Source organism: Centroberyx gerrardi, chromosome 7 (assembly GCF_048128805.1).
Source record: "Centroberyx gerrardi isolate f3 chromosome 7, fCenGer3.hap1.cur.20231027, whole genome shotgun sequence".
Classification (NCBI taxonomy): Eukaryota; Metazoa; Chordata; class Actinopteri; order Beryciformes; family Berycidae; genus Centroberyx; species Centroberyx gerrardi.
The window spans coordinates 33,913,188-33,926,292 of record NC_136003.1 but is presented as its reverse complement, the minus strand read 5'-3'; positions in this window follow the sequence as shown (position 1 = coordinate 33,926,292).

The window sequence follows — 13,105 nt, the reverse complement described above, 5'->3', positions numbered from 1 at the left end:
GTCATGATGAGAGCTGCAGTCATTAGTTTACAGTGAGTAAAGGGGAGGAGACAACACACACCCTTGTGGTGTGCTTAAAGGATAAGGCTGGTGTTTTTTAATGCATTGCTTACCGTCAACAAATCCTATGAAAATAACAAAATCAACAATGCGTTTGCTCTACTCCCGTTACTTTCTGACTTCTCACATACCGTTTTTAGCCGTCAACCCGGAAGTCATTGGCTCCAATTGTAAGCTAAAAACCTTTAAATACAGCTCACAAAGACATAGTTTACATTTTAAAAATCGTTAACTGTTACCATGAAAAGTCAGGCTGTTGTAGTTATTACCAAATCAAATTCAAATGGGAACAAATTCTTCATTACGCCGGGGACTATTTTCGGTGCTACGGAACTACTTTCCTGAGATGGAAAACGTGTTTATGGTCGGCTTATTAAGTTGTTTGAGGAAAAAGTCGTCCGGCCATAACAAAATCATTGCTGATTTTGTTATTTTCATAGGATTTGTTGACAGTAAGAAATGCATTAAAAAACACCAGCCTGATCCTTTAAGACCAGTGTAGCCAGGCGGAACTAGGAACACAAGTCAGGTGGCCTGTTGGGCGTAGTATAGGTGTGGCACCTATCTTTTCTTGTGTCTATTGCTGGTTGGGTTGGCCAAACTTTTCCCTTTTGGTTGAGCCAGAGATGAGACATTCCGTCTGCCTCGTGAGTATGATATGACGATTTATACATTAGGTAAAGTTTGTTGTAAGTTTCTGAATGACTGAATCAAGTTTGAAAAGAAAACTATTTTCAGAGATGCGCTATTGGCCGGGCAGCCTCATGGAGGGTGGCATGCATGAGCCAGTGCTATGCAGGTATTATATATACTACTAATTCCATGACTAATAATGATAATAATATTTGCAACATATAATAACAGCTGGTGTCTCATGATAATATTGTTTTATTGATGATTTAATACTTTTAACAAAAATCACAGGATAAACAAAGGTATAACACAAATCAGATTATGTCGCTTCATTTGTGTTGCTTATTTTTTAAATGATTTTTCATTTCTCTGTCTGTCATACACTAGAAAGGAAAGATGATTTTGTGTTCTGTGTGATGCTAAATCCTCAATTACAGAATTACAGAAATCATCATTTTCAAAAAAAAATGTTAATATTCAATAAAACCAAAATGAATCAATAAATACCAAACAAAATAGTAAATATAAATACAAATATAAATATTTGAATAAATAGCAATACAAATATTAACATTCATTACAAACAAATCAGCCTGCTTTAACAAATAAGGAATAAATATAAATAATGTGGCAATAAATGAAGAATAAATAAATAGACTTAATCAGTTAAAACACACACACACTAGATGGAGGTGGCCAGATGGTCGAGTCGGCGCAGGTGAGCGAGGAGAGCAGCTCTGACCTCGTCCCAGCAGGAGGCGCTGTAGGCCTGGAGGAGACACACACTGTCACCTGACTGACAACACACAGACTGACAGACAACAACAGACTCACAAACAACAACAACCAACAGACAGACTCACAAACAACAACAAACAACAAACAGACTCACAAACAGCAACAGACTTGCAAACAAACAGCAAATAGACTAACAAACAACAACAACAAACATTCTAACAAACAACAGACAACGAAACAGACAAATAGCAGTCTAACAAACAAAAAATAACAGACTAACAAAAAATACCAAACAGACAAACTAACAAACAACAAAAGAGTCAAACAACGACAACAAACAGACTAACAAGCAAACAACAAGCAGCAACATGCTAACTGCAGCTAGCCGCCAGGTGTGTAACGCTAACCGCAGCTAGCCGCCAGGTGTGTAACGCTAACAGCAGCTAGCCGCCAGGTGTGTAACGCTAACAGCAGCTAGCCGCCAGGTGTGTAACGCTAACAGCAGCTAGCCGCCAGGTGTGTAACGCTAACTGCAGCTAGCCGCCAGGTGTGTAACGCTAACTGCAGCTAGCCGCCAGGTGTGTAACGCTAACAGCAGCTAGCCGCCAGGTGTGTAACGCTAACCGCAGCTAGCCGCCAGGTGTATAACGCTAACCGCAGCTAGCCGCCAGGTGTATAACGCTAACCGCAGCTAGCCGCTAGGTGTTACCTGCTCTCTGAGCTTCTTCTTCTGGGCTTTCAGGTGCAGTTTGATTCTCCTGGTTACATTGGTGACGGAGCTTGAAGGAGACACATTCAACTCCTCCACCTGCAACACACACACTCTTTACATCTAGCTAGCCAGCTACATCACACTCTATCTGTAAATAAATCAGTGTGTTAATGGACCTACACAGTGCTGCAGCTCGTTAGTCTGCCGGTAGAGCTCGTTACTGAAGCTCGTTAGCTCCTTCTGCTTCCAGCTCGTCTGGTTGTGATTCCCGCTGTTGAAAACCAACTGCAGCTCAGACAGAGTTTCTGTCAGCAACAGCAGCTTCTCTGTAGACTGGGATGATATTAATATGAATATTAATATTAATAATTATAATAATGAACTGCAGCTCAGACAGAGTTTCTGTCAGCAACAGCAGCTTCTCTGTAGACTGGGATGATATTAATATGAATATTAATATTAATAATTATAATAATGAACTGCAGCTCAGACAGAGTTTCTGTCAGCAACAGCATCTTCTCTGTAGACTGGGACAATCATATTATTATTATGATAATAAGAAGTGATGTCATACTGTTAGCTGGGAGGCGTGGCTGTACTGTCTGTGTGGGAAATCTGTGAGATTAACTGAAGAAGTGTTGTTACCCTGGAGAGAGAGAGAGAGAGAGAGAGAGAGAGAGAGAGAGAGAAAGAGCAAATGTAAAATGTCTAAATGCAAATATTCAGAAAACATGCTGTTATAATCAAACAAAAGAGAACAGAATAATTTAAACAAGGCCGTGGGGTCCACCAAGGTTGTAACCTATCTCCATCACTCTTCAATATACATTGACCTGTTAACAAAATTACTAGAAAACTCTCCAGCTCCAGGATTGAAATTACAGGAAAAAGAAGTCAAGTGCCTCTGTTATGCAGATGACCTGCTACAGAACAAGGACTCCAAGAAAAATTGAATATACTTCTGGAAATTGGGCATCTAAATTAAACCTCCCCATCAAGATTTGGCTTAAGATTTTCAAAGCACTATTGAACCAATTATTTTATATGGAAGTGAAATTTGGGGTTCATTGATAAGAAGAGCACTGGGACTCAAACCCAATTGAAAAAATATACTTAGAGTTCTGTAAAAACATCCTCAGTCCATATGAACTGCCCAGATCCTGAATACAGGGCTGAGCTTGTTCAATTCCCCCTCTTAATTAAAATCAAAACGAGAACAATCAAATTTTGGAACCACCTAGAATCAGACTCAGATTCATACCAACACAGTGCATACACTGAACAAGCAGAAATCACCAAATAACACCATACAAATCCTTCCCAAAACACGGAAAAAAGAAATACAGTTAATACATAAACTAGATTGCTACAGATCACCGGAAAGAGAATTTCAATTGGCCCCATCCTTAGAAATAAAAAAACACATTCAAAGACACATTTTAGCAAAATCTAGACTCTGGCTTTAACTGGCTTTTGAAACTGGGCTCCATAAGAAACAATGGTTAGACAGAACAAAACGAATGTGTGTCCAGTGTGGAACAGGAGGAGTGGAGACAGAAAATCACTTTCTCATTCACCGCCCAAAATACAAAGAAATTAGAGAAGAATTCTTCCCCAAATTCATCCAAAAAATCCCAGACTTCCACAACTTCCAGATGGCAGACTGATTCAAACCCTTCTTGGAGAAATCAGTAGTACTGTAGAACTGACAGGGAAATATGTAACTGCATGTCAGCAACATCTGATCCAGTGTAAGACCAACTGTATATATGTAATGAGCATTTTCTTACCTTTTCTTTACCTGTGTTACATGTTCACATGTGTTATGTATTTTACAGTTTTACTCATACTGGACATAACTCATTTTTAACACTTTTAATTTTATTGTTTATGTTAGAGACTTTCTGCTTTGACAACATGTTTTATCAAAACTTGGCAATAATGCCAATAAATAATGTAATTGAATTGAGAGAGAGAGAGAGAGAGAGAGAGAGAGAGAGTTTCTTTTTGTTTCTAGGTTCATAATAATATTTCTACATAATATATTTATATTTCATAGTGTGTACCAGCTCTTTATAAAGTCCAACTGTAACTCACCAGCTTCCTGTTTATCTAATGATAGAATTGTGTAATACTAATTATATAATAGAATAATGGAATACAAATGAGATAATAATGTAATTATGCTATAATAATTCTGTAACATGATATTAATAATCCTAATAATTATAATAATCATAATAATCATAATTATATAATAGAATACTATTGCTATTGTTATAAACTGAACTGAAATGAAATGCTATAATATACAGTGTATATATATGTATAATAATGATGTGATAATATAATAATAATGCTATAATAATAATAATAATAATAATAATAATAATAATAATAATAATAACAATGCTATAATAACAATTATTATTATTGTTAATATTATAATTATACTACTACTACTACTACTACTACTACTACTACTACTACTAATAATAATAATAATAATACTGTTACTCACCATTGTCTCCAGTGCAGCCATGGTTCTGTTGCTAAACATCTGGAACATGCTCTCTGAACGTGCACGCCCCTGCTGCTTCCTCAGCCACGTGCACGAGCTCTCAGCTTCAACCCCCGTCATCATCATCATCATCATCATCATCATCATCATCATCATCATCATCGTCATTAGCAGCTGATTGGCTGAAACCATTCTGTGTGGGTAAATGAGGCTGCAGTACCTCTACCTGACCACAGAGCTCGGGGGGGCGCTGCAGGCGGCGGACAGCTGTCCTGATTAAAAAGCGTAGAAGAAGAACGGGGACGCAGAAGAGGAGAGGCGAGCCGAGGCGTTCTGTGCCATTCTGAGCCAGAAGCCGTTTAAATAGACAGAAGAGTGAAATGGAAAGAGTGAAGGGAAACTCCCAACGCTTTCCATACCTGCTCAGGTAGACAGCAGCCAATCAGAAGCCTCCAAATCTACTGGAGGTTACCTAGAAATATGTCATATAGAAAGGGAGTACACCTAGAAGCACGTGACATATGGAAACACATCATATAGAGAGGAAATACTAGACTCCATGATTCCTGACATAATTCTTCTGTTGATCCAGTACTAACTCTAATAATCGGCCTAAAACCAGTCAGACGCAGCAGTCAGTCATAATTAGGGCTGGGTATCGTTTAAAAAATGACGATACCAGTACCAATACCAGTACCCTTAAAGTGATACCGATACCAATAGAGTACTTCATTCGATACCTTTTTTTTTACGTTTTGGTGGCATCTCGGCACGCTGAACTGCCGACTCCGTCACACACCGCGCTCGACTTCACCACAGACTGTATGGGGTGTAGCTGCTGCGGCAGCGGGCCAATCACACGTCGCATTAAATTGAAAAACGCTTGCGGTGATTGGCTGCGAGCAAAACCATACAAATAGTCATTTTTTTCTAGATCTGTGTACAAAAAGCATCGAATGCAGGTATCGTTTGACTGGAGAAGTTTCGATACTACTTGGTACTGGGTCATTTCGGTCGATACCTTAAAGGTATCGAGTACCGATACCCAGCCCTAGTCATAATCAGTCAGTAATAATAAGATATGAAGGATATGAAGTATCAGTTCAGCATCAGTCATGTTTGGCTGATGAAGGTCCGATGACCGAAACGTCCTAATAAATTATCATGCAGGTGTAGACGGTGTGCGGGACTATATTCCTCTCTCAGCATCTAGCTTTTGGGTTATTGTCCTACACTCCTGTCACTCAAACACCTTTAGTTGTGCAAATATTTCTTTTTTCGTGGTTTAGTATCTTCATCGTCTGCAGAAACATTTGCTGCTGTGCTGTAAAGCTGCTGCTCAGCCTGATTGGCTCGTCACCTGACACCAAGTGACCAATCACAAATAGACATGATAATAAATTATGTGTTTTTTCACTATATCCCATAAATAACCTCGCGACCGCCCAAAATGACCTTACGTCCCCCCGGGGGGCCCCGACCCCCAGGTTGAGAACCGCTGCTTTACAAAGTGCAGAATCAGAATCAGAATCTTTTTATTGGCCAATTAAATTCACACATACAAGGAGTTTAGCTTAGTGGTTGGTTGTGTACTTTGTTAAAAGACAGAAAAAATAAAACACAATATAAACCAATAAAAACACTATATAAAAAACAATATATATATAAAACTGTATATAAAAAACGCCAAATAGAAACAGTAGAAGAAAAAGATAAGATCAGAATCAAATACAGAATATAGTTATTATGTGATTTCATGTTGGAAAATGAAGAAAATGAAGCCCATGTAGAATATGGATATTGATATGGATCTTCTATTGATATGTGATCCCGCAGTATTGTGCGTGAAGCGTTTCCCTCCTGACGTCACTAAACGCTCCGGCCGCTTTCTCACTTTCATTCGGGGCGAACGGCCTCAGAGGTTAAAGCGGTTTCTCTTGTTCACAGCTTCTGTTTCTCTTCTGGCTTTCAGCTTCCAGCCGGCGTGTGTGAGCTTCCGCTCAAAGAGAAGCTCTTCAGCTTCACTTTGCTTCGTTTCCACTCAGCTGCTTCAGCTGCTGCTCAGTCAACTGCTGCTGAGTCAGTCTGCCGCTCTGCTGCGGGACTTCTGCTTTCCATTTAAACACAAGCTGCTTTGACATTCTGCAGAAGAAGACGGTGTGTGTGTGTGTGTGTGTGTGTGTGTCCGCGCGTGGGAACGCTTTTAAAGATCAACAAATCACATGGGAAAGTTCCCTCAGTATCAGTCAAAACAAAGAGAAATAAAATATGTGTAAAACTTTTATATTTTGTCTGGTTTTATCAGGCTTTTGTGTTCGGGGTCAAAATGACCAGAACAACAGCGCTGTATACAAAGTGTGTTCAGGAGTTTGAAAACATATCATCATGTTAAATTTGATGTTTACCAGTTTTCCTCATGAAATTAGGAAAAGTCATGAAATATCAAGCTGATAAAATAATGTGAATCATGTTTTTAGAGACATTAATAATAATAATAATAATTATTATAATAATACATTTGATTGATATAGCACTTTCTCAATAACTCAAAGCACTTAACAGCTTAAAATAGCTCTATAGTTTTATATTATGTACATTACCTTTATTTTTATCTTATTACCTCTTCTCTTCATTATCTTCTGTACTTATTTTTCTCTGGTCCTGTTCTACCAGTTGCTGCTGTGACACCCGAATTTCCCCAAGGGGATTAATAAAGTGATATCTTATCTTATTTTATCTTATCTTAAAAACAAAACAGCATTAAAACAACATAAAAAAAATGCATTAAAAATAGTTTAAGTAAATTTAAAACTCACATTGCGATCATAATGATATGCTTCTCTAAAAGGTGAGTCTTGAGAAGTGGTTCTGCAGAAGAAAACAGTGTGTGTGTGTGTGTGTGTGTCTGTGTGTGTGTGCGTATGTGCGTGTGTGTGTGTGTGTGTGTGTGTGTGTCTGTGTGTGTGTGTGTGTGTGCGTATGTGTGTGTGTGTGTGTGTGTGTGTGTGTGTGTGTGTGTGTGTATCTGCTGTTTCTTTGCAGTTACTTCCTGGTTGTGCTGGTTGAACGCTTTGTAACTTCCCCTTTGAAAAGTACCACACTCACTTTACCGCTTTTGAATGAGTAAAGGAAGGAATATTTTGACATTTTAAATTATAGTGTAAGTCCTCCAGTCAAGTAAAAAACAAACAAAAAAAAAAAAAAAAATTCCCAATATGAAACAACAGAGTAGAAACACTCAGAGCAGCAGGTGAAGGAACTGGGAAATGTCGTCTGAGTCTCAGCACACGACTGTCTCTGCTGCTTCAGTTTATTGTTTTCTGAGACTGAGGACAGGAGAGGAAAGTTCCTAAAGGGGTAAAACTGAAACAGGCTTACTATGACATTCATTTGAACATAATAATGATAATTATCTTCATCATCATCTTCATCATCATCATCTTCATCATCATCTTCATCATCATCATCATCATCATCATCATCTTCATCGTCATCATCTTCATCTTCATCTTCATCATCATCATCATCATCATCATCTTCATCAATCATCATCATCTTCATCATCATCTTCATCATCATCGTCATCATCTTCATTTTCATCATCATCATCATCATCTTCATCATCATCATCATCATCTTCATCATCATCTTCATCATCATCGTCATCATCTTCATTTTCATCATCATCATCATCATCTTCATCATCATCGTCATCATCTTCATTTTCATCATCATCATCATCATCATCATCATCTTCATCATCATTGTCATCATCTCCATCATCATCATCATCATCATCGTCATCATCATCATCATCTTCATCATCATCATCATCATCTTAATCATCTTCATCATCATCTTCATCATCATCATCTTAATCATCTTCATCATCATCATCTTCATCATCATCATCATCATCATCATCATCATCATCATCATCTTAATCATCTTCATCATCATCATCTTCATCATCATCATCATCTTCATCATCATCATCATCCTCATAATCATCTTCATCATCATCATCATCTTCATCATCATCATCATCATCATCATCTTAATCATCTTCATCATCATCATCTTCATCATCATCATCATCATCATCATCATCATCATCTTAATCATCTTCATCATCATCATCTTCATCATCATCATCATCTTCATCATCATCATCATCCTCATCATCATCTTCATCATCATCATCATCTTCATCATCTTAATCATCTTCATCATCATCTTCATCATCATCATCATCATCTTAATCATCTTCATCATCATCATCTTCATCATCATCATCATCATCATCATCATCATCTTAATCATCTTCATCATCATCATCTTCATCATCATCATCATCCTCATCATCATCTTCATCATCATCATCATCTTCATCATCATCATCATCATCATCATCTTCATCATCATCGTCATCATCTTCATTTTCATCATCATCATCATCATCTTCATCATCATTGTCATTATCATCGTCATCATCTTCATTTTCATCATCATCATCATCATCTTAATCATCTTCATCATCATCATCATCATCTTCATCATCATCATCATCATCTTAATCATCTTCATCATCATCATCTTCATCATCATCATCTTCATCATCATCATCATCATCCTCATCATCATCTTCATCATCATCATCATCTTCATCATCATTGTCATCATCTTAATCATCATCATCTTCATCATCTTCATCATCTTCATCATCATCATCATCACTCTGTCAGGCTGCTGTGACCTCTGACCTTTGACCTCCTTGTTTGTTTGTAATGTTTCTGATCTGCACTCCAAACATTTTATTTTATGCAAAAAAAAAGTTTTACTTTTGAAGTTAAATATTAATAATGTGATTATTGTAATGAAATAAAATAATGATAATAATTAATAAAACCAGTTTGGTTGAATATCAACTCGTCTGAAACACATTAATGTAGTTTAATTATTTCAGTTAGATGTTAAGAAAACACATTTCAAAACCATGCTTATGGTGTGTGTGTGTGTGTGTGTGTGTGTGTGTGTGTGTGTGTGTGTGTGTCCACTATCAGTATTTCTGTCTTTGTAAATAATTTTGAGAACTGTCATGTTCCTGCACAGATATTAAAAATCCATATAATTTTTTTTTCTTCATAATTCTGTGCAAAATGCAGACTGTATTGATCATTCTTGTTTTTAGTTTGGCTGATTGTCAATAAAGTCCTTTCAGACATGAAGGGCTGTAGAAATAAACTGGACACACACACACACACACACACACACACACACACACACACACACACACACACAGTGTGTGCGGAGTAGGCATGATGACAGATCTATAGATTTGTTTTTTCTTCATAATTCTTCATGTTTAGAATAAATATGTGAACTTGAGTGTCGGCAAAGTAAACCAGTTGACAGATTATATAATAATAATAATAATAATAATGCATTTTATTTGTATTGCACTTTTCATTCATAGTGAATCTCAAAGTGCTACAGAGTTAAAAATATAAAGAAATGATAAAAAAGAGATCGCTAACAAAAGTTAACAAGAAAAAGCCTTCCTGAATAAAAAGGTTTTTAGGCCGTCTTAAAAGAGTCCAGGGTCTGCGCTGCCCTCAGATGGTCAGGAAGGCTGGTCCACATGCAGGTCCGACCCCCCGTGGTGCGGAGCTTGGTGCTGGGCCCGGAGGAGCAAGCTGCTGGCAGATCTGAGGGTGCGGGTGGAGGTTTGTGGGGTGATCAGTTCTTGTAGGTAGGGAGGCGCATGTCCGTTGATGCATTTGTAGGCGAGTAGCGGGACTTTGTAGTCGACCCTGAAGGAGACAGGGAGCCAGTGCAGTGAAAGCAGAGTTGGTGTTATGTGTTCGTGTTTTCACGCTCTCATCAGGATCCTGGCGGCGCTGTTCTGGATATACTGGAGCTTCTGGATGCTCCTGCCAGGGATCCCAGTGAAGAGTGTGTTGCAGTAGTCCAGTCTTGAGGAGATAAAAGCATGGACAAGCTTCTCTGCATCTGACAGGGTTAGAGCGGGGCGGAGTTTGGAAATGTTTTTGAGATGGTAGAAAGAGGTCTTGCACAGATGTTTTATATGGTCGTGAAAAGTCAGGTGAGGGTCAAACCTAACACCCAGATTAGTGACTGAGGAGGAGAAGGGGATGTCCCGGCCGTCAAAGGTGAGATGAGGTATGGGGGATGACTGAACCTGGTGTGGAGCGCTAACGAGGAGAGCTTCAGTTTTGCTGCTGTGTAACTGGAGGAAATTGTTGCTCATCCAGGCCTTTATCTCCTCAGGACAGGTGCTGAGGCGAGGCATGGCTGCAGAAGGACTTGGGGCAGTTTTTATGTACAGCTGGGTGTCATCAGCATAGCAATGGAAAGACATCCCATGTCTGCTGATGACACGACCAAGGGGGAGCATGTAGAGGGTAAACAGGATGGGGCCGAGAACCGACCCTTGAGGAACACCACAGGTGACAGGGAGCAATCTAGACCTGCATCCTCCCAGTGAGACGTACTCAGTCCTGCCAGAAAGGTAGGACTGAAACCACTTAAGTGCAGAGTCTGACAGTCCAGTGGTGGTGTGGAGGCGCTCTAGGAGGATAATGTGATCCACAGTATCAAACGCAGCACTCAGGTCAAGGAGAATCAGAAGAGAATCAGCATCAGCTGCCATCAGCAGGTCATTCGTAACCCTGAGCAGAGCTGTTTCAGTGCTGTGGGCTGAACGAAAACCTGACTGAAATTTCTCAAATAGGTTGTTGTGTTTAAGGTGGTCCTGGAGCTGAGAAACAACCACCTTCTCCAACACCTTGGACAGGAAAGCGAGGTTGGAGATAGGCCTGTAGTTGGACAGAACTTCCGGGTCCAGGGTGGGCTTCTTGAGGAGGGGAGGATGACAGCAACCTTGTGAAGGGAGAGGTTGACAGCTTGGGTGATCAAGGGGCTGAGAATGGGGATGTATGACTTGAGCAAAGCTGTGGGAATGGGGTCCAGGGCACAAGTGCAGGGTTTCATTTTCCTGAGGATTTCCTCAATGTGGCTCTGCTGGACACCAGTGAAATGGAGGAGAGACGGGACAGGAGGAGGCAGAGAGGAAGAGCTGGACATCAGAGAACGGATGTTGTTGACCTTGGCTCTGAAAAAGTCAATGAAGCTGTTACATCGCTCTTCTGTAGCCTCAATTGGGGAAGATGATTGTGGCTTCAGGAGATGGTTTATGGTGGAAAAAAGATGCTTAGAGTTGCCAGGATTGTTATTGATTAGGTTGGAGTAGAACTGTGACCGAGCATCTTTAAGGGACTTGGAGTAAACCCTTTGATGTTCACAGAAGGCCAGTTTATGGACAGTGAGCCCAGAATGTCTGAGGCGTCATTCCAGGACACGCCCAGCTGTTTTTATTTTCCGCAGTTCATGTGTGAACCAGGGGGCAGAGCGTGAAAAATTGACCTCACGTGTCTTGACAGGGGCATGGAGATCAAAGACGCTGCTCAAAGATGTATTATAGAGTTCCACTAATTCATCCACTGATGCAGAGGCTGGGCAGGTGATGTGCTGGAGGTCCATAGTCATGATGGCTGGGTCAATGCTTTTCCAGTTCCGGAAAAACATTTGACGCTTAGGTTTAGTAGGGGGCGACAGGAATGTCAAGGCCATTGAGACCACCTTGTGGTCAGACACACCCAGATCATAGACCTGTAGGTTATTGATGGGGGCGGAGTCGGTGATGGCCAGGTCGAGTGTGTGCCCCCCGGTGTGAGTAGGAACATCAACATGCTGCTTCAGGCCAAGACACTCAATCAGACTCAGGAACTCCGCTGCAAAATGACAGGAGGGGTTGTCGACATGAATATTCAAATCACCAACAATGACAATGTTGGTTGACATGGAGCAGAGTGAGGTAAGTAGGTCATGTATCTCAGGGAGGAAGGATGAGTTTGGTTTGGGGGGGCGGTAGATGAGAAGCACTGTCATGGAGTATGGAGGTTTACATTTTAGAGCAAGGCATTCAATGGAAGAAAGATCAGGCATCGGCAGGGGAGACAGTTTCAGTTCAGCCCGGTGTATGATTGCTAAACCGCCACGGCCAGAGCTGCGGGCTTTTTCCATGTACCTATAGCCAGGAGGGCAGGCCTCATTAAGCACAGAGTAGTCCCCTGGTTTATGCCAGGTTTCAGTTTGGCACATGAAATCAAGCCCCTTGTCCAAGGTGTGGTCATGTATGAGGAGAGATTTATTAGTGAGGGATTGTGTATTAAAAAGTTCCTGGTGGCAGGAGACAGAGCTGAGGATGGAAGTCTCTGCAAACTCCGCAATACACTGTGATCCGCCCCATATTTTGCATCTCGCCTAGTACAGGGTAGTCTCGCGATGTTTCCAATGATGACGCCCAGGTTTGTTTTGCTTCCGCACTCCACATTGAAACCGCGGCGCGAGCCTCTATG